At 49.1% G+C, this 22,508-nt stretch overlaps 1 long non-coding RNA gene across 1 annotated transcript; it reads right to left on the reverse strand.

Annotated features, from left to right (window-relative positions):
• Positions 1-723: 723 nt before the first annotated feature.
• Positions 724-22,419, reverse strand: LOC134731109 (uncharacterized). Its single transcript, XR_010113208.1, has 4 exons — positions 21,141-22,419; positions 16,275-16,438; positions 9,171-9,254; positions 724-3,054 (listed from the first exon to the last, which is right to left on the reverse strand). It is a non-coding gene; the product is annotated as an uncharacterized LOC134731109 (long non-coding RNA).
• Between the last annotated feature and the right edge of the window lie 89 nt (positions 22,420-22,508).

Below are 22,508 nucleotides of genomic sequence, written 5' to 3' on the forward strand. Positions count from 1 at the left end.
TGAATGTTTCTGAAGCATGCTGTTTCTTCATTCTGGCATATTCACTAAAAGAGCCCCTACGAATAATTAACCCAGTAGTAATAATAATGCCCACCATTTGTCATTCTTTCTATGTGCTCTGTACATTACACGTGCATCTCAGTTTATCCCAATCAGTAGGCGGTTCCATCCTTCAATTTCATTTTACAAATAAAGAAACCAAAGCTCACAGGGGACATGTAACTTGCCGAAGTTCACATAGCCACAGAGGGCAGAGGCTGAATTCAAACCACTCACTCTGACTCAGCATCCACCTCAGAGCAGCCATTCAGTGGCCTCTTGTGACACATAAAGCAAGAAGATACCAGTGAGTTTCTGGACCATGTCTTCTTGGTAAAGTTACCACTAGTCTGACCACAGATGTTTCTCAAGAAGCAGTGAAGGGGTTGGTTTGGTGATGTCAGTGGCCGGGGTCAGATGAACCAAACCATTGCTAGGCTGTGATGTCTGAGGCTGCCCACGAACTGGTTATTGCCCAGATTTAAAAGAAAGGTGGAAAAAATTATCCTAGTCTACCATATGGCTCAGCCAGCCATAGTGTTTACATAGTCAGAAAAGGTCAACACAGAATAGTGATATAATCAAAATTACCCTCTACGGTGTGGCTGTATTGGGAAGAGAGAGGCGGGGGTGGGTGTGAGGCAACAGGAGCTAAAAGAACTCCTCGTCTCCCAGGGCAGGAAATCAAGAAAAAACTCCTAAAACTACACAGATCAAGAAGAAACTATGTGAGATGTTATTAGAGACATGAAAGTGAACATTCCAAAGAATCCGTTTCAAGAGTCGAAAGTGGCCACCCTGGAGATGGGTCAGGGCTGCAGTTGTTCATGACTAACTTTGTACATTTCTGAGAAATCTATGCTTATGTGTAACTTCTCTTAAAATAAAAAATTTAATAAAATCCAAAGCAAAAACAAACAGAGCAATTCTGGCCCCATTTGGGGAGGGAGTGGGCTGTGATTACGAGAACGAGGGCCCAGTGGGTGGGGATTCCTCTGTCAGGCATGCAACGGGAAGCTGGTGGGGTCTTGGCAAGGCTTTGGTGGAGAGACGTCATTGGAATGGTGACCTCACTTGGAACCGGTGAGGGCAGGAGAAGGTAGAAGGGTTAAAAAAGAAGAAGAACCACCGAAGGAGAAGAAAAGGAAGCCTGGTCATTCCACAGCCAAGGTCATACTCCCAGGAGACCTACAGACTTTTGTCGGGGTTACACAAATGTAAAACAAAGGTGTGGTCTCTCCACTAAATGGGGAAGTTTCCACCAGGAGGCCAGTGTGTCACTGAGTAATGTGAATAGTGGAACCCATCCCCGGCTAGTCAGGCCCACACATTCCATACCAGGACCCACGGGCCTTGGAGGTAGAGGCAGGAAGGTAGCATTTGTCTATTGTGAGAACAAGCGGCTTATGTAGACATCAAAGGTCTCAGGATAGGGTATATTCTTCCAGATCTGTGAGGCCCAAACACACACACATGGAGGAGGATCCCAGGGTCTCAGCCCCTCCCCAGATTCTCAAGACTCAGGCCTTGTCCCCTCTCCCATCGGGGTCCTATTGAAAGGAATCCAGAGACCCTGGGAGAATCTGAGTAGGAAGAGGGAACTGGACTTACTGCCATAGGCCCAGGCCTGGGTCAGGACTGTGTCTCTCTGGAAAAGCCACTCCCTTGGGAACTGAGAAAGCCCAGAGCTTCGGCCCAGAGCAGCCCAGGCCTTGACTGGCCTGCCTGTTCCCTCCTCCTGTCTTCTCCAGGAAGCATTTTCTCTTTTCTTTCTTTCCTTCCTTCCTTCCTTCCTTCCTTTCTTTCTTTCTTTCTTTTTCTTTCTTTCTCTCTTTCTTTCTCTCTCTTTCTTTTTCTTTTTTCTCTTTTCTTTTTTTTTTTTGAGACGGAGTTTCGCTCTGTCACCCAGGCTAGAGTTCAGTGGTGCAATCTTGGCTCACTGCAACCTCTGCCTCCTGGGTTCAAGTGGTTCTCCTGCCTCAGCCTCCCGAGGAGCTAGTATTACAGGCATGTGCCACTGCGCTTGGCAAATTTTTGTATTTTTTAGTAGAGACAGAGTTTCAGCATGTTGGCCAGGCTGGTCTTGAACTCCTGACTTGAGGTGATCTGTCCACCTCAGCCTCCCAAAGTGCTGGGATTACAGGTGTGAGCCACTGCACCCAGCCCAGGAAGCATTTTCTCGATGAGCTCACCAACTCACACCCTGCCTTTACATAACTAGCGTCTCAGTGTTCTGACCTCCAGATATTTTGTCTATAAAGGACACCTCAGCCTGTCTGAGGAAAGACTGATTTGGTGGGGACAGGCCCAGCCCTTAGTGTTATAGGCCTGAGTTTGAACCCCAGTTTTTCACCTGCTAGTTGTGTGGATGCTTTGTTTTTGTTTTTGTTTCATTTTGTTTTGTTTTTGAGACAGGGTCTTGTTCTGTCACCCAGGCTGGAGTGTACTGGCAGGATCATGGCTCACTGCAGCCTCAGCCTCCTGGGCTCAAGCAATCCTCCCACCTCAGCCTCCCAGGTAGCTGGGATGACAGGTGCATGCCACCACATTTGCCTAATTGTTGTATTTTTTTGTAGAGACAGGGTGTCACCATGTTGCCCAGGCTGGTCTTGAACTCCTGGGCTCAAGCATTCCTCCTGCCTTGGCCTCCCAAAGTGTTAGGATTATAGGCATGAGCCACGGTGCCTCATCTGTGTGGACTCTTTGAGGCCCAATTTCCTCATCTGAGAACGTTAGGATGAAAACTCACTCCCAAGAGTTGCGAGGCTCAAAAGTGCTACCCTGGGTTAAGCACTGGCCCAAAGTGGAACTGGATTGGAAGAATGGTTAAGACTCAGGCTAGGATGGGGTTGGAGGGAGGCAGGGCCTTGGCAGCCCTCTCCCTTGCAGCAGTGATTTTTATTAAGGCAGGAACTGGACTGGACACACTCAGACAATCACCTTCATGCTGGAGATGTGGCTGGTGCTGGCAAAACCTCTGTGAGATGCTGACTCAGGACAGGTGCCGCTGAGGCCCTTTAGGAAACGGAATTCCACCCATTAGAACCCCTTCAAGTGGGGAAGCAGCTAAGTTTGTAGTCCCGCTTCAGGTAGGTTTGGAGGGGTTTCTCATTCTCTCTCAATTTGAGTTCAGATGCAGATGCCTCCTGGGAACTGAAACCCCTCCTATGCTTGGCCTGTATCTTGTTTGGATGCTGCTGTGTCTTGTAGCCGTGCCACTGGGGTTACCAGCCAGGGCACATCATTGTCACACAGCCTCCAGCTTCCCAGTTCTGACCCTTACCTGCAAAGCCCTCCCTCTGTCCCCTGGGGCTCACCAACACTGTTTCCCATCTCCCTTTTTCTTTCGTCTTCACCACAGCCTGGGACAGATGTCAGGGAGGGACAATTATCTACATTTTAGAGAGGAACAAACTGATCCAGAGAAGTAGAGTGACTCACTGTTCTTGCCTGGCTGGGTCTAGTCATCTCCTAACCCAGCTACCATCTCTCTAATCCACCCAGCCCTGTCACCTGTCACCAGGGTTACCTTCTTAAAGTCAATGCCCCATTCAGACTTCTGGCTATTTTCCAGTGAGCACCCAGTAAAGAGTCCCCAGCTGCCCTCTCCTGCGTCATCACTCCCGTGTCCCTTTCTACACCCCATGCTGTGACCACATCAGCCCACTCACTGTTCCTACTATATGTTCTCCCCATCTCAGTGGCTCCCCTCATGCTGCATTCTCTGCCTGGTATTCTCTCCCTTCCCTCCCTTCCTTCTCTGAATGTCAAAGTTGAATTCCTCCACCAGGGTCCAGCTCAAATGTTACTGCCTGCTTTGGAGCCTCCCCCGCCAGTCCCCAGTAAGCATGAATCTCTTCTTTCTCTGCACTCGCTGAGTGCTTGGCTTTTACCTGCCCTGGTGCATCGATTTCATTCCACCTGGAGCTAGCAGTGTTTTGCACCATTTGCCTCCCCCAGGGTCTGTAAGCAACTTCAGACCCAGAACCCCGACTTAGTCATTGTGTTCTACGACCTTGGCAAGTAACTTGACCTTTTCTGGGCTATAAAATGGGGATGACAGCAGCTTTACCAGGGTAGGATGAGGATTGAGCAAATCACCAAGGTCAGTGCTTGGTGAATGATGGGGAACGATGATTGTGAAGCCAGTCAGAGCCAGCTGTGGCTGAGTCTTCTGAGCCCAGAAACTTGTTTCTGTTCACTTACTTCCTTCCCCAAAAAGGCATTAAACCCACCTGAGGAAATTAGACTGCTGTGATTTTGTTTGTTTATTTGTTTTTGAGACAGAGTCTTGCTTTGTCACCCAGGCTGGAGTGCAGTGGCGTGATCTTGGCTCACTGCAACCTCTGCCTTCTGGGTTGAAGCAGTTCTCCTTCCTCAGCCTCCTGAGTAGCTGGGATTACAGGTGCCTATCACTACACTTGGCTAATTTTTATTTTTTTAGTAGAGACAGGGTTTTACCATAGTGCCCAGGCTGCTTTTGAACTTCTGACTTCAAGTGATCCACCCACTTCGGCTTCCCAAAGTACTAGGATTACAGGCGTAAACCACCACGCCCAGCCTAGACTGTTGTGATTCTTAAAGGCAGCTATACACTAGAGTCATCGGCGAGCTGTTGCATCAGAATCCCTTGAGGAACTGGCTGAAAACTTAGATTACTGGGCCTTACCCTGGACCTTCTAAATCAGATTTCCAGGGTGGAGCCCAGGAACCTGCATTTTTAACAAGCTTCCTAGGGGATTCTGCTGCAACAGTTCTGGCCACACTGGGCCATAGAAAAGACAGAGGGTAGCTGGGGTGGGACATGATGATCACACCTTCCCCTTTGCTTAGGTGATCGTGGAAGTGGCTTTGGGGGATAACAGTGCCCACAGCCAGCCACCAGTACTCTTCATCTAGCTCCTCTTTGAGCCCTAGTCCAAGGCTGGGTAACAGGGCTGGTCAGTAGCCAGACTTGGTTACTAGATTCGCAACTGGCAAAGCACCTGACCCAGTCTGGGTGCTCGGCAAATATTTGTGGAACCAACTGAATTCCCCTGGGGCTGGCTCTGGCAGGAGACCTGTGACCCAGCCTGCTGGGCTAGACCCCAGCCCCTGCTCCTCCTTCTGGGCCTGGCTGCCTCCCCAAGGAGCCAGCAGGGAGAGGTTTGACTGGTTCCATGGGGAGGAAACCACTGGGGCTCAGCCCAGGGAGCCGCACCCTGAGGAAGGAGAGCTGGGGCAGGAGTAAACATCTGGAGACCCCGTCCTCCCACCAGCAGTAGAGGAGGACCTCTGTCAGCAAGGATCTACTGAGCTGAGACCCGGTGAGCTGAGTCTTAGGGCTCACTCAGGGCCTCTCAATCCCAGCTGCACATAGAATATTGGAAAATATTCAAAAAGTACCACTCTTGGGCCCACCTCCAACCAATGGAATCAGAATCTCTGGGATGATGCCTGAGAATTGGTACATCTGGAAAGCAGCACGAGCGATTCTGTTGTATGGCTAGAACTGAAAAACTGCCCGGCCAGCTGGCCTTTCTTTTACTCTCCTTTTGCCCCCCAATGCTTTGTAGTCTGATGTTGCTCAGAAATTTAACAGTAAAAAATCACAGCTCATAACTGGTGAGCCCTTCTGTGTGCCAGGGCCACACTGGTTACTGCAGATAGAGCAGTGAATGTGCCCCTGCCTTCACAGAAGCCACTAGCAGAGAAGACTAGCAGAGAAGGCAGGCTAGCAAACAAAGCATCAGAATAGAGTGTTCTGGGGGTGTCCAAGAGGAGCCCCCACCTCAGAGCCTGAGGGTTGGTAGGGATGAGGGGAGGCTTTCTGGAGGAAGTGGAGCCTAGGTGGAGGTCTGAGGACAGGTAGAACGGGTAGAGGTAAGCCTGGGGAAGGTGAGGGGGGAGGAGTGAGGCAGGCAGACGGAACAGCCTGTGCTAGCAAGAAGAGCCCCAAGCAAGAAGGAGCTCGATTCACATTCAGATCTCAGATCGGCTGCAGTGTGGATGGAGGGATTCCCACAGGAGGGATTAGACCTGGGAAAGGGGACAGGGCTAGATCGCACAGAGGTCTGTAAGCCAGTAAGGCAATTTTGATCCTAAAAATAAGAAGCCAGTGATGGATTTAGAAGATGGGAGAGTAGAGATTGACAAGAGTGGAGCTGTGTTTCCTCTGCGGCTAGGTGCAAAATGGATTGGAGAAGGGAAAGTGGAGGCAGGAGACCAGCCAGGAGGAGAGCCGTCTGGCCTGGGAGATGAGGGCCACCTGGCTCAGGTGGCAATGAAAGGGTGCAGACAAACTGAGGAGCTACAGGGGAAGTGGCTTTAACAGGGCTTAGTGACTCACAGGAGAAGGGACAGGCAGGAGTGCCCAGTATTATGGGCTGAACTGTACACCCCTAGAATTCACTTTTTGAAGCCCTAACCCCCAGTGCCCCGAATGTGATGGTATTTGGATATATTAGTTTGGTGCAAAAGTAATTGCGGATCTTGCCATTACTTTCAATTACTTTTGCACCATAATAGAAGCTTTGAAGAGGTGATTTAATTAAAACAAGGCTGTTACAGTGGACCTTAATCCAATCTGACTAGTGTCTTTATAAGAAGAGGAATTTTTTTTTTTTTTGAGATGTAGTTTCCCTCTTGTTGCCCAGGCTGGAGTGCAGTGGTACAATCTCAGCTCACTGCAACCTCTGCCTCCTAGTCCAAGTGAGTTTCCTGCCTCAGCTAGGATTACAGCCGCCCACCACCATACTCGGCTAATTTTTGTATTTTTAGTAGCGACGGGGTTTCACCATGTCAGCCAGGCTGGTCTCCAACTCCTGACCTCAGGTGATCCACCTGCCTTGGCCTCCCAAAGTGTGGAATTATAGGTGTGAGCCACCATGCCCAGCTGAAGAGCAAATTTGGACACACAGAGAGACACCAGGGGTGCACATGCACAGAGGAAAGGCCATGTGAGGATGTGAGGACACAGCCAGACATTTGCAAGCCAAGAAGAGAGGCCTCAGGAGAAAGCAACCCTACCAACACATTGATCTTGGACTTCCAGCCTCCAGAACAGTGAGAAATACATTTCTGTTGTTTAGACCACCAGTCTGTGGTGTTTGTTACAGCAGCCCTAGCTGACTGATACACCCAGGATGAAGCTGAGGTTTCTAGTTTGCACAGCCAGGTGTGTGGGTACCATGTATTGAAGGGGGAGTGATATAGTTTGGATCTGTGTCCCTGCCCAAATCTCATGTTGAATTGTAATACCCAGTATTGGAGGGAGTGATGGGATCATGGGGGTGAATTTCTCATGAATGGTTTAGCACCATCCCCTTGGTGCTGCCTTCATGGTAGTGAGTGTGTTCTCAGGAGATCTGGTCCCTTAAAATTGTGTAGCACCTCCCCGACCCCTGACTCCTACTTGTGCCACATGATGTGCAAGCTCCTGCTTTGCCTTCCACCATGATTGGAAGCTTCCTGAGGCCTCCCCAGAAGCAGATGCCAGCACCATGCTTCCTGTACAGCCTATAGAACCATGAGCCAATTAAACCTCTTTTCTTTGTAAATTATCCAGTCTCAGGTATTTCTTTATAGCAATGCGAGAATGGCCTAACACAGGGCAGATGAGAGGTTGAGTTTGAAACCTGTTGTGTTAGAGGGGCTCAGTCACCAGTTGCACTGGCCACAGCTGCTCCTCTCCTGATGGCACAGAAAGGCAGCCACGTAGGTAGGGGATGGGAATGGGAGGTCTGGAGACCACGCTCTAGGTTTACCTGCACACTGTGTGGCATCGGAAAAGCCCTGCACCTGCTCGGGGGCCCTCCTGTAGCAGGACGGATTGGTCTTCCAGGTCCCAACAGGCTGGGCCTCCGAGGCCTATTCCCAGCAAGGTGCTCCTGGAACGACTTCAGCACCTCTCCAGGGAAGGTGCTATTGTTCTTGGTTCTCCCATCCAGGATGTTAACCAGGAAGGGGGCCAGTGCCCCAGGAGGCCATGAAGTGCAAACAACTCTGAGTTGGCAGCAGTGCCCTGTTCCGCCCACAGAGCCTCCCTGCAGGAAGTTGGCTCCAATAGGGCCCCAGACACCCTCACCTCAGACCCAGGAGGCCCAGAGAGGAGCTCCCGGTGCCAGGGCTCAGAGAGAGCTGGCCCTACCAAGGCCTGTGCCTGCTCCTTCAAACACTTGGGCTTTCCCTCCTCGTCTCACACTCCAACATGCCCGAGAGATAGGACTGATAGATTCAGGGGGAAAAAACAAACAAACAAACAAACAAACAGGATGCCCAGTTAAATTTGAATTTCAGATAAACACCAAATAGTTTTTAATATAAGTATTTTCCTTGTAATATTTGGGACATGCTTATTCTAAAAAAGTATTTGGTGTTTATCTGAAATTCAAATTTAACAAGGGTGTCCTATATTTTATCTGGCATTCCTACCCAGAGAAGACCCCAGGAGTCATCCAGTGATCCCCAGAGAGGAATGGGATGGTTCCTCTGCCCCCCAACTCAACCCACTTGCTTCAGCCAGAGGCTGATGACAACGTGTCATTTCCCAAATCCTTGTCAAGCTGCTCACCAGATGTTAGGGCTGGCTTTGGTGCCAAGGTATCTTTGGAAAGGTGTTGTGTCTAATTAACCTAATAAGTAGGTTGTAAGCTCTGACCGGAAGTGGTGGAGGATTCACCCTGACAGATGGGGAGGAGTGGGTCATGCCTGTTGCAGGCACCTGCCCACAAGCTGCCGGCTGTGGCCTGCGGAAGGGCTAATGGGAGGCTTCAGCTTCACATGAGACACAGGGCAAGCAGAAGTTACACAACATCATATTACCAGTGACAATAGCTGCCATTTATAGAGCCCTTACTATGCCAAGCATGGATCAAGCATTATCTCATTTAATCCTTACAACAATTCTAGCAGGCAGAAGCTGTTATTATCCCCATTTAATAGATGATCAAACTGAGGCCAAGAGGCTGAGTAACTTGCCCAAGTTCACATAGCTAGAAAGGGATAGAGACAGGAATTAAAACCCAGTACTTCAGACTCTGGACTCTGTGCTTCTAGCCACTGTCCCCTCCGTCCTTTCCCCCAACCCCAAATCGTTTTCAAGACATTTGGTGAATGACATATACAGTACATGGAGAGATACAAGGAAATACCATTTATGATTCCATCAATGTTGATCAAGCATTTTCTGTATGTGAGACATTCTCCCTTTCCTCTGACCTCACGGACATCATAGTCTGGTAGGAGACACAGATATCAATAAATTATTGTATGAGAAACAGAACAAAAACAGTTCAATGAAATATAATTGCTATTAAGGAAATATAATTGCTATTAAGGATACTGCTGTTAGGGAAGGCAATAGACTTGGTGATCAAGAGCCTGGGCCCTAGGGCCAGGCTGCTTGGACACAGTCTCCCTTTACTAGGTATGTGACTTTGGCTGGATTTCTTAGTTTATTTCTGCCTCAGTCTGCAAAATGGGTGCAATATTACTCACCTCAAGATGTTGTAACAATTAATTAAACCGATCCTTGAAAGGCACTTAGATAGTGTCTAACAGTAATTACTTTAGTCAACAAATACTTACTGAGAACCTGCAATATGCCAAGCACTGCTCTAGGTTATTGGGATCCATTGGCAAACAAAATGGAAAAAATACCTACCCTTGTAGGGTTTATATTGTTGCTTACATTCTAGTGATAGCCATTATTGTTATTATTATTATTATTATACATTTTCACTGCTCCTTGTGGAGCAGGGCTACCCTATAAGCAGTGAGCCCAGAGTAACCAAGCCATTATTTTAAAATGAATTCTTATTATGTAAATAATGTTAGTTCATATTTTAAAATTATTATTAATTTATTTATTTATTCATTTTTTTTAGAAACAGGGTCTCACTCTGTTACCCAGGCTGTAGTGCAGTGGCGCAGTCATAGCTCACTGCAACCTTGAACTTCTGGGCTCACATGATCCTCCTGCCTCAACCTCCCAAGTAGCTGGAACTACAGGCATGTGACACCATGCCTAGCTAGTTTATTTTATTTATTTATTTTTTTGTAGAGATGGGATCTTGCCATGTTGCCCAGGCTGGTAAAATTGTTATTTTTAAGTGATTTGTTATTATTTAATAATTTTTTCTTGGCCTTAAGAGGGCACAAAGCAGGAAGATATTTCACCCTCTGGGTTGGCACAAGAATATTTCCTATGGTTTTAAATTCCCACTGGGTTTGGGGATGGGAGTTGATACTACTGATAGCTGACCAGCTTTGAGGCAGAATGGGTTAGAAACTTGGGAGTGGGCCGGGCACAGTGGCTCACGCCTATAATCCCAGCACTTTGGGAGGCCGAGGTGGGTGGATTACCTGAGGTCAGGAGTTCGAGACCAGCCTGGCCAACATGGGGAAACCCTATCTCTACTAAAAACACAAAAATTAGCCGGGTGTGATGGCATGCACCTGTAGTCCCAGCTACTTGGGAGGGAGGCTGAGGAAAGAGAGTTGCTTGAACTCGGGAGGTGGAGGTTGCAGTGAGCTGAGATTGTGCCATGGCATTCCAGGTTGGGCAACAGAGTGAGACTCCGTCCCCCCACAAAAAAAATTGGGAGTGGACCGAGGAACCATAGGAAGGAGTGTAGGGGGTCTGCCAGGCTGGGGCTGAGAGGATGGTGCCTGTCTTTTTCTGAGAATCCTTTGTGAAAGTCTGATTCCAAGAGAAAGCCTGGCCCTGGGCAGGTGGCTAAAGTTCACAAAGGCTAACATGGAGAGTGAACCTGGCACTGGGGCAGGGAGGGAGGCGGTCAGCGGCGGCTTCTGACAGCCCTGACTAACTGCCAAAAACAGGGTTTCAGCTGCGAACCAATGACACCCCAGAGCCCCAAAGACTTCTAGGAACTTTACCCTCCCCACTCCCAGCTTGCCCCAGCCCTGGTCCACACCCGTTCATTAGAAAATGACTTTTAAAAAATTTACTTATTTACTTTATAGAGATGGGGTCTCACTATATTGCCCAGGCTGGTCAGAAACTCCTGGGCTCAAGTGATCCTCCCACCCCGGCCTCCCAAAGTTCTGGGATTGCAGTTGTGAGTCACTGTACCCAGCTGAGAAAATGACTTTTTATTTTCTTTATAAGAGATGGGGTCTTGATATGTTGCCCAGGCTGCTTTTGAATTCCTGGGTTCAAGCAATCCTCCCACCTCGGCCTCTCAAAGTGCTAGGATGACAGGTGTGAGCCACCATGCCTGGCTGAGAAAGTGAGTTTTCATTTGTCACTTGTCATGCTGCCTGCCTGCCTGCTTCAGAGGGTGGGAGGGACGGGGGGCCCATGGGAAAACTGAAGCTCTTGTGAAGATTACAGAGGAGGCCTGATTGGGGAAAGGAAGGTGCCCTCCCAGGAATGCCTGGGAGACCCCGAGAGTAGGTGCTGTGTTCTGACATTCTCATTGTCCTGAGAGACCAAGCCTCTGGCTGAATGCAGAGGAAGGTGATGCATCCAGCTGGGTGCCCCCTCCCCCAGCCCCCATGCAAGGTGTGGGGGCTCACGGTACTTCAGGGTGTTCAGTTTGTAGTCAACAACGGATAGGGGGACCTGAGGGTTGATTTTGTTCAGCAAGATACACAGTTTAAACTTTCAGCTAACGGAAGGTATTTTTGGTTTAGGGGAACAGGGATGAATTCTGGGCCCACCTGCACATGTGTAAGTACAGCCATGAGCCTGCACCCATGAGGGCACGTCTGCTGTGCATGTCTGGATGCCTGTGTGTCTGCTCTCCATCTCTGGGTAGATTCACATATGAATACATATGTGAATACGGTTTGTGTGTCTGTTTGGATTGGCAGGAAAGAACTTAATCAAATGAGTCAGGAAATGAGGATTCCCTGGGGTCTGCTCCCAGCTGGGCCTCTCATGCAGTGGGGCCTTTGATCTGTCCCTTCTGCTCTCCGGGCCTCCCCTGCCACACAGCCTGTTGGCCAAGCTATACTGGCTGATGCTAGTGCCCCTGAACGGGCTGGGTTCTTGGTGCCTCAGCCTGGCATGGGGAGAAGATCTGGGACTCAGGGAGCCTCTGAGGGTTGGCAGCAGGGTCCTGGGATGCACCCCATGACTGGCTAATTGGTCCCTTAGCACCGAGCTCAGGTACCATCGCCCTGGTGCTGCTGCGCCTGCTCCCTGCCATGCCCTTCCAACTGGGCTGCACCGGGGACAGGAGGAGGAGCACCCAACAACCCTTCGGCCCACCCCTGCACAACCAGGCCCAGCGATAAATTAGCATGTAGTGCCCAGCCTGGCCCCAAGCTACTCTGGCCACTTCCTGTTGGAGGTGGCCCCAGGCTCCCTGACCTCAAGGTGAGAAAATGCTGTTTCCAGTGAACCTGCCCAGGATGACTGTTAACAGGGAGGAGGTCAAGGGCGGTGGCCATCCCTGAATCCAGTCAGCCCAACAGGGTCTACAAAAACAAACAAAACGTCCATGCCACCCACCCATCTGGGCTCAGGCTTCCTCTGCCCCCATCTCTCCCTCTCATTTCTGTCGCCAGCTGTCCTATTGGAAAAACACTAGGGCAATGTTGACCAATGGAACTTTCTGCAATGATGGAAATATTCTCTATTTGTGCTGTCCAATATGGTGGACACCAGCCACATGTGGCTATTGAGTACTTGAAATGTGGCTCATGAGAATGAAGACTTGTGTTTTTTGGTTTTTGTTTGGTTGGTTTTTGTTTTTTGTTTTTTTGTTTTGTTTTGTTTGTTGTTGTTTTTGAGATGAAGTCTTGCTCTGTCACCCAGGCTGGAGTGCAGTGACGTGATCTCGCCTCACTGCAACCTCTGCCTCCCAGGTTCAACTGATTCTCCTACCTCAGCTTCCCGAATACAGGCATGTACTTGGGACTACAGGCATACACCATCATGCCCGGCTAATTTTTGTATTTTTAGGGAGACAGGGTTTCACCATGTTGGCCAGGCTGGTCTTGAACTCCTGACCTCAGGTGATCCTTGGCCTCTCAAAGTTCTGGGATTATAGGCATGAGCCACCGCACCCAGCCTAGACTTGTGTTTTAATTTTAATTTTATTTTGGACAGCATAGCTCTAGTGAACCAATTCCTACTGAGAGGACCAAAAATGGTGTCATCATTGAGATGATCACATTTGATCCTATACCAGTGGCAAAGTTCTTTCATGTCTGTGGGTACTCACTGGAGCCTCCCAGTAACTCTCTAGGCCAAGGCAGGAACCACTGCACACGGGACAAGCTACTTGCCCAAGGTCTTCCAGCCAGCAGGCGCAAGGGCTAAGACTAGAGCCCAGATCTTCTGATTCTAGAAGTGAGGCTTGTGCTGAGCATGGTGGCTCATGCCTGTAATCCCAGAACTTTGGGAGGCTGGGACGGGAGGATCCCTTGATCCCAGGAATTTAAGACAAGCCTGGGTAACATGGTGAGACCCCATCTCTACAAAAAGAGTAAAGTAAAAAAATTGGCCAGGTGTGGTGGTACATGTCTGTAGTCCCAGCTACTCTGGAGGCTGAGATGGGAGGATTGCTTGAACCCAGGAAGTCAAGGCTACAGTGATCCCTGATCATGCCACGGCACTCCAGCCTGGGAGACAGAGAGAGATCCTGTCTCCAAAAAAAAAAAAAGAAGTGCAGCTTACTACATCACCAGCCTCGCTCCAGCAGACCTGCTGTTGGGTGGAAGCATAACCAAAAACAATGACTGATGCCAGAATTTCAGGCTCAGGCTTGACCTGTGGAGAAAAGGTTTTTGAGGTGGACTGTGGAGGGGGACATTGGAACCTAAAGTTGCTCACTCGATTTGTAGATAGAAGGGGTGAATGTGGCTATGTATGGGGACACATATGCCAGGCACTGTTAGGCTCTTTACAGATGTGATTTCATTTACCTTCACAAGGTGGGGCATTGTTCTCCCCACTTTATGGATAAGGAGATAGAGGCTCAGAGAGGTGACTTGAGTTGTCCAAGGTCATACAGCAAACAAGTGGCAGAGCTGGGCTTTGGACCAGGCACTTTGGCTCCAAAGGGTTTGCCTCCACTACCACCTCATTTGGGATGAAGGCCTGAACTAGAAGCTGATTTGTGTGCATCAGACAGCACTCTGAACTGGGCCTCCGCTACCTGCAGAACTCTCACTGAAGCTCTGCAAAGCAAAAGAACATGGCTCTCTAGGCCCCTTTCCTGGTGAACCTGCGGCCAGGGCTTGGGAAACAGACACTTGTTAGTAATTAACGGTGGCTGAACAGGCTGGGCGCGGTGGCTCACGCCTGTAATCCCAGCACTTTGGGAGACTGAGATGGGCGGATCACGAGGTCAGGAGATCGAGACCATCCTGGCTAACACGGTGAAACCCTGTCTCTACTAAAAATACAAAAAATTAGCCGGGTGTGTTGGCGGGCGCCTGTAGTCCCAGCTACTCGGGAGACTGAGGCAGGAGAATGGTGTGAACCGGAAGGTGGAGCTTGCAGTGAGCTGAGATCGCGCCACTGCACTCCAGCCTGGATGACACAGTGAGACTTTGTCTCGAAAAGAAAAAAAAAAAAAGAACATGACTCTCTAGGCCCCTTCTCCCGGTGAACCTGCTGCCAGGGCTTGGGAAACAGACACATGTGAGTAATTAATGGTGGCTGAACAAAGAAAAGTGGCCAAAGTGGCCTGGGTGAGCCAGGCTGGGCCCGATCCACCTAGAAAAGCTTCCCTGAGGAGGAAAAAAAGCATCTCAGTCAGTAGTTCACCAGGGTTTTATGTTTTCATTCATTCAGGATCTCCAAGGTCAGTTTCCTTCCCAATTCCTGGTTCAAATATCTATTGCTGGCCAAGCATGGCAGCTCACACCTGTAATCCCAACACTTTCGGAGTCCGAGGCAGGAGGATCACTTGAGGCCAGGAGTTTGAATCCAGCCTGGGCAACATAGGGAGACCACCGTCTCTACTAAAAGTAAAAAAATAAAAGTAAAAACAGTTAGCTGGGTGTGACAGCACATGCCTGTACTCAGGAGGCTGGGATGGGAGGATTGCTTGAGCCCAGGAGTTCAAGGCTGCAGTGAGCTATGATTATGCATTACACTCCAGCCTAGGCAACAGAGGGAGACCTTATCTCTAAAAATATGAAAATAAAAATAAATCTATTGCTGAGTTAAAACAAAAACCCAAAACTTAGTGGCTTAAAATAATTATTTGTTCATGACTCTGCAGTGTGGACTCAGCTTGGAGGGGTCAGCTCTTCTCCGCTTATGTGGCAGTTTTTTTGCTTGCCTTGCTGGGGGTCACTCGTATGGCTGCACTCAGCAGGCTAGTGGCTGGCAGAGGCCTGGGCTCAGCTGGAAGACAGGGATCGCTAGGCTTCTCTTCCTAGCCATCAGGGCCACCCTCTCTCCACGTGGCCTCTCCAGCAAAGGAACTGGACTTTTTACCTGGAAGTTCAGGGCTCCTAAGATGCTCCAAGGCCTTAAGGAGCTCCTGAAAGAAAGAATACCAGTCCTTGGCTGGGCATGGTGGCTCATGCCTGTAATCCCAGCACTTTGGGAGGCTGAGGTGGGCAGATCACTAGGTGAGGATATCGAGTCCAGCCTGGCTAACATGGTGAAACCCCTTCTCTGCTAAAAATACAAAAGATTAGCCAGGCTTGGTGGCGGATGCCTGTAGTCCTGTAGTCCCAGCTACTCGGGAGGCTGAGGCAGGAGAATGGCGTGAACCTGGGAGGCGGAGCTTGCAGTGAGCGGAGATCGTGCCACTGCACTCCAGCCTGGGCAACAGAGGGAGACTCTGTCTAAAAAAAGAAAGAAAGAAAGAAAGAAAGAAAGAAAGAAAGAAAGAAAGAATACCAGTCCTCGTCTCGCAGGACATTCAGAGGGTGCAGCGACAGAATGGAGGTGGAGCACTTCTCCCAGGGCCTGGCCACCACTGTGACACTCAGCTAGCTGTCACACCGCTGTGTTTAAAACACTAGTCTCAGCCTCCACCACCCAGACAAGTGATAAAGCCCTAATTCTCTATGCATGACACTTCCGGTTTTATCTTTCAAAACTCCTCCCCTTTACACATCACTCTCTAGCCTAAGTGAAGGGAGCACCACGAAACGCACCACGCCACTGTGCCTTCACACACTCTGCTCTTGTCCCCCAGTGTCCATCTGGCCAACATCATCTTCACCGGGGCTCCTCCTCCCCCAGCCCTCCTGACCCTCCCCCAGAGCTGGCTTTCTCAGCTTTGTGCTTGAGCTCTTCACAGATGACCTTGGCTCACGTGGATGGTGGAGACAGGCAGGACTTTTCTAAGAGGCCATACAAAGCAGCCCTGTGGGAAACGCGGCTGTGAGAATAACGGTGGATCCCAGTAGTCAAATACAAGGGCTCTGGAGCCAGGCTCCACAGTTCAGAGCCCACTTTTTGGTACCTCCATTTTCTCATCTGTAAAATGAGATGAGAAAAATGCTGATTATAGTACTTACTTCCTAAGTGTGTTGTGAGGGTTAAATGAGACTATTACACGGAATGCACCTGTGTCTGATGCATGATGAATGCTCCCTAATTATTGCTCTTAACTGTTATCAAATATGTGCTCCTCCCGGGCCAGGCTTCTATTTTTCCTTTTTTTTTTCTTTTTTTCTTTTCTTTCTTTTTTTTTTTTTTTTGAGATGGAGTCTCGCTCTGTCGCCCAGGCTGGAGTGCAGTGGCATGATCTCAGATCACTGCAACCTCCACCTGCTGGGTTCAAGAGATTTTCCTGCCTCAGTCTCCCGAGCAGTTGGGACTATAGGCGCCCACCACCATGCCCAGCTAATTTTTGTATTTTTAGTAGTGACGGGGTTTCACCATGTTGGCAGGCTGGTCTCGACCTCCTGACCTCAAATGATCCACCTACCTTGGCCTCCCAAAATGCTGGGATTACAGGCGTGAGCCACTGTGCCCGGCCAGGCCAAGCTTCTTTATGGACATGTGACTCTCTCCAGGAGCTGGGACTCTACCTCCACACTGGGGAACAAAGGCAGACCTGCTGTGACCTTTGTTGCACTCCTCCCTTCCTCTCTCAGCCCTGAGCCCTGGGCGGTCCTCCAACAGCCTTCAGGCTTTAGTGCCTTCCCAGCCCCACTGTGTGTTACCGGGAAGAAAGCACAGCAGATGGGGGGACAAAGTCAGTCCCTAAGGTCAGCCGGCAAGAAGAGACCAGCCTGGGTCTGGCACCCCACTTTTAGCTGGGCGCTGCTCTTCCATCCCTCCTAGGAGGCCTGGCAAGAAGCTACTGAATAGAGTTGGGTCAGCGATTCTTTCCAAAGTCTGCCCAGGAGCTTGGTACCAAGCTCGTACCCCTTGTCACAGAGCCCTGAGAACACATCAAGTTAGGGAGGGTCCACCTGAGAGTATGGGGTGGGCCAGTCTAATTAGACCAGCAGGCATTTTTGTTGTCCATTCCCTTCTTCGTTCCACAAAGACTTCCTGAGCACCTACTATGCGCCAGGCACTGTCCTAGACTCTGAGAATACAGACACAGCAGGACTGGCAGAAGTGGACCCCGGGAGAAGTGTGTCTGTGCCTGTGAGTGGGCAGCCACTTTGTGGCCCAGACCCTAGGTGTCCTGTCTGGTGCCCTCCCTCACGTCTACCTGTGGCCAACGTAGTAAAACATAAGCGCTGGACTACGCAGGTGATGCCAGTCCTGATTCTGCCATTGCTTCCCCGAAAGGCAAGGTGGCTTGCCTCTCTGAGTCTCAGAGTCCTCATCTACAAAGTGGGAGTGCAGCTGGGAGGCCCCAGCAAGTAACACTTGCCAAGGACCCAGCACTGTGGCCAGTGCTTCCCAGCATACAACAAATGGTCTTCGTCCACCTTCTGCCTCATCTGCCATCACCACAGCCCCCACCTCCTCGGACTGGAGTCCTGCCCTTCTTTCTGGCTTCCTGGGGCTGGTCACAGCTTGACAATAGCCAAGCCGCCCCTGGTCCCAGATGATACTGGAGACCTTTCCTGTAAGCCATTTTCCCTCTGAAGCTGGAGTCACACAGGTCTTAAAGCCTCAGCTCAGAGAAAGAAGAGGGGGAGGTGACAGGGGCTGTATATCAGAGGCCTGTCTCAGCTGTTGGCAGAGATTCCTTCCCAACCAGGGACAGATGACATCAGTCTCCTGGGGTCTGGATTGCCTGAGCTCCTGGGGTGGGCACCAACACCAAGGGTGAGGAATTTGTGTGACCCTGTCACCTCCAGTCAGGGGACTCCCACACTCTTCTTCTTATAGCTGGGAACAAAGTGACAGGTCACTCTGAGGGGCAACTGATGACAGGCCCTTCTGTAACATTTATTTAGAACTGGCAGCCCCTCCTCCTTCCAAAAGGGCCTAAGGGAAAGCACTGACCATTTATGGAAGGCCTATTGTGTGCCCAGGCCTTTCTGCATTGACACTGCCATTGAGTCCCCACAAGAATGAGGAAACTGAGGCTCAGCAAGGTAAAGTAACTTCCTGACATCTGTCCACTAGTCCAAGGCAGAGGAGCGTTAGAAAATGAGTTCCTTGACCAGGCATGGTGGTTCACGCCTGTATTCCCAGCACTTTAGGAGGCCAAGGCGGGTGGATCACTTGAGTACAGGAGTTTGAGATCAGCCTGGGCAACACAGTGAGACCGTCTCTACAAAAAATTTTTTTAAAGTAACTAGGCATGGTGGTGCATGCCTGTGGTCCCAGCTACTCTGGAGGCTGAGATGGGAGGATTGCTTGTGCCTGGGAGGTTGAGGCTGCAGTGAGCTATGACTGCACTACTTCACTTCAGCATGCCTGGGTGACAGAGTGAGACCTCATCTCTCAAAAAAGAAAAAAAAGGAAAATAAAGGAAGAAGGAAGGAAGGAAAGAAAAAAAGAAAGAAAGAAAGAGGAAGGACTTTCCTCTGTTATTTTTTAAAACGCAGATCAACAGGGCAAAAAGCATAAAAACAGACAATCATGCCTAGAGAGAGCAATAGTTCTTAACCTCCGGGAGAAGCTTTTAAGAATAGGATGTACATAATGCATTTATAATGCTGATAAGTGCACTAAGCATTTTCTAGAGGGATATATAAGAAACCATTAGTAGCACAAAGCTTTAGGAAGAGAAACGGAAGTGGGGAGGGAGCAGTGAGAGAATTTTGCTGCTTATTTTGTGTCTTTCTAGAACATGAATTATTTTCCATATGCATTTAAAAAGTGAAAACAAGAGGTTATCTGGACAGTAGGATTATGGGCCATTTTAATTTTCTTCTTGATTCTTTTCTGAACTAAAAAAGAAAAATATGATTAAAAAAAACCTTACGAAGCTAATGAAAGCTATGGACCTAATCCCAATAAAATTTTACAGATATATTAATTCATATAATTAACAACCCTTTATAGGAAAGATTGGAGGGAATGATTATACTTAAAAGCCAGGCTAAAACAAGATTTTCATGACTAGAAGGATACAGTTCTCTGATATCTATATTGAAGCTACTGTCATTAATAATTAAAAATGGAAAACAAAAACCTAGGCTAATGCGGTTTCTGGAACCAAGCATTTAATTTTACTTTGAGCCCCGTGCCTTATACAGAGCTTGAACAGAGGAGATGCTCAAAAAATCCATTGGTTAGTGGACATTTTGTGCTCATTGGATCCCGAAGCAGGTACCCAGTCAACACTTGTTAACAGAAACCAGTAGTCAAATACTATTGGTCCCAACCACTGTCCCTGGACCCCAGCTGGGACCCTTATCCAGGTGAGAGTCGGAGGAGTGTGGTCAGCCTTGGGCTGAGTTGTGAGATCCTCTCCCCTGCAATGGGGTGAGGGTAAGGAGAGCACTGACCACTGTCACTACCGAGTGTCTGGGAGTGGTGGACACAAGCAGGGTCTTCCTTTCCTGACTGCCCTTTTAATACAGTATGCAGAGGATGTGTGGACTCAGCCTCATTAAATATTTACTGCCTGTCCCCAGCCTACCCACCCTCCTCCAAACACGTGCAGGTGTACAGGTGAGCAGAGGCCAGGGCTGAAACTCTCGTTCTCACATCTCTCTAGGAGCCAGAATCCAACCCCCTAGGATTCCTTTCCTCAGACCCAGGATATGAAATCACACCCAGAACACTGTGGTCACACCATGGCCTCAAAGGCAACACACGTCCATGTGTTGGCACCATCTTCCTCCAAACCAGATGACTTTTCCTGCTTCCCTCTCTGACATAGCCCCACATTCGCCCCATCACTCAAGCTCAAGGCCTCCATTTCCTCCATCTGTACCCGACTAGCCCCAGTCCCGTCTCCAGACACCAGATGTTAGGAGCACTTCCTTCAGCAGCAACCTCCAGCCTTCCAACCCCTCTATTCTCCCCAGCAGCCCCGCTACCAGCCAATCAGTGTTCATGTCTGGGCTATTGCAGTAGACTCCTAACTTGTTTTCCTGATCCCAGGCCGTCCACCTCCAATCCAGCCTGCACCAGATGAATTAGAGCAGAGCACTCTTTTCCTCCATGCATGGCACAGCCCAGAAACATCTGAGAGCTTCCCATTGGCTTCAGAATGAGAGTCTCACTTGCTCACCAGCATTCATTTAATTTAGCCAACACTTACATCATTCTGGGCCAGGTACTATTTATTCTAAGCGCTTTGCAACTATTCACTCATTTAAACTTTATAAAATGAATTTGGTACTGTTATGATCGCTGTTTTACAGATGGAGAAACTGAGTCACAGAAGGGTTAAGTAACTTGTCAAGGTCCCAGCATTAGTAAGCAACAGAATTCAAATTTGAACCCAAGTAGTGTAGCTCCAGAGTCCTCATTCCTGTCTTTGGGCATATGTGTCCAGAATGCTCCATGCCACTTCACTGACTTTCCCAAGGCTGAGTGTCTCCTTCGCCTTTTCCAAGCTTCTCTTCCATTTCTAGTGGCTCAGCCCAAGGGCGAGACAAACTGATCTGAGTATGGTTGTCCTCTGGTCCTTTCCTTCCCGTGAGGACTCCTTTGCTCTACCTTCCTCCTATGTGGACTGCCATCCACACCCCATCTCCAGCTCGTTCTTACCCTCTGTCCAGGCTGAGCTCTTCTCACTTCCCTGACACCTCTGCCCTACATTCTCAGTGGTCATGCACACCTCCCAAAACTTCCCCTCAGCCCTCACCTGGTGCTCTTGCCTAGTCTGTAGTATCAGTCGTCTTGTGGGGTCCATAGAGATTCTATCTTCCTAGTTCCTTGAGGGTAAGGAGAGAGCATGTTGCAATTCTCACTTATCTCCCCCAGTAGTCTGTTGCCAGAGGAAGCCGGAAGTAGCCAGAGGGAGCCAGAGGGACTAGTGAGACAGTGAGACTGGACCAGTGAGGCAACCACAGGAAGGGACACAGAGTCAGCTAGGGGTAGGCTCTGCCTTCCTGGAAAAGGCCCTACACAGACTTGTTGGGCCATGCAAGGTGAGAAAGGATGGTCCCAAGATTCAGCTTCTGCCTGCCTCTTCCACAAAGCTCCTGGCACCCTGGCCTCCTCGTTCCCATCCCAGGGCATCTGTGCCAAGAATGCTGTGTTCCCATGTTGCTGCAGAGCCAGATTCCTGTCTCACAGCAGATGCCGCCTGAGTCACTTCCTCTTTGAGGCCTTCCCTGACCACTCCATCCAATTTGTTGCCATTTCTCTTCCCCTATCTCTAGAGCCTCTCTCTTGGCATTGCCTTGTTTTATTTTTCTTTTTAATACTTACCAGTTTCCAAAGATATGACTTGATTCCTCAACCATTGTCACCCACCACACCAATTAAAATATAAGTTTCATGAGACATATCTCCCTTGTTCACCTCTGAACTGTAGGTCCTCACACATGCCTGGCACAGAGTAAGCCACTGATAAATATTTATTGAATGAAAGAAAGTATGGCCAGGGTTAGTAGCTCACGCCTGTAATCCCAGCACTTTGAAAGACTGAGGCAGGAGGATTACTTGAGCCCAGGAGTTGGAGACCAGCCTGGGGAACATAGTGAGATCCCTGTCTTATTTTAAAAAAGAAAAAAAAAAAAGAAAAAGAATGCATGAAGGACCAAATGAATGAATCTTGTTTGTTGCAGACCAATGCAGCCACACATGGGCCTGCGCTTCTCCTGTCTTTCTTTGGCTGGAAAAGACCATCTGTGTCCACAGGCAACTGCAACAAAGAACCTCATCCCAATGAGTGCTTTTGTCAAGATGCCAAAGAGGCCGTGTGGGCAGATCTGGAGAGGTCAGGAAACAGGCACTAGGGATGAGAGTGGTCTTGGTCCCCAGAAATTCCCGCTTAAGTGGAGATGAGCTGCAGAAACCTTTTTTGGTTTTAATCTTAATGCAAATCTTTAAAATGTGTACATCATTTTTACCATTGTGGTAGGCAAAATAGCTTAATGTAGGCATAACTGCCTTAACCAACCATTTTCTTACTGAACTCTCACATGAACCCTAAAAGGTAACTAAAAATCTGTTTTTAATGGAAGACATAGTTGAGGTTCAAAGATATTAAACTACTTGCCAAAAA

This window comes from Pan paniscus, chromosome 8 (assembly GCF_029289425.2).
Source record: "Pan paniscus chromosome 8, NHGRI_mPanPan1-v2.0_pri, whole genome shotgun sequence".
NCBI classification, from domain to species: domain Eukaryota; kingdom Metazoa; phylum Chordata; class Mammalia; order Primates; family Hominidae; genus Pan; species Pan paniscus.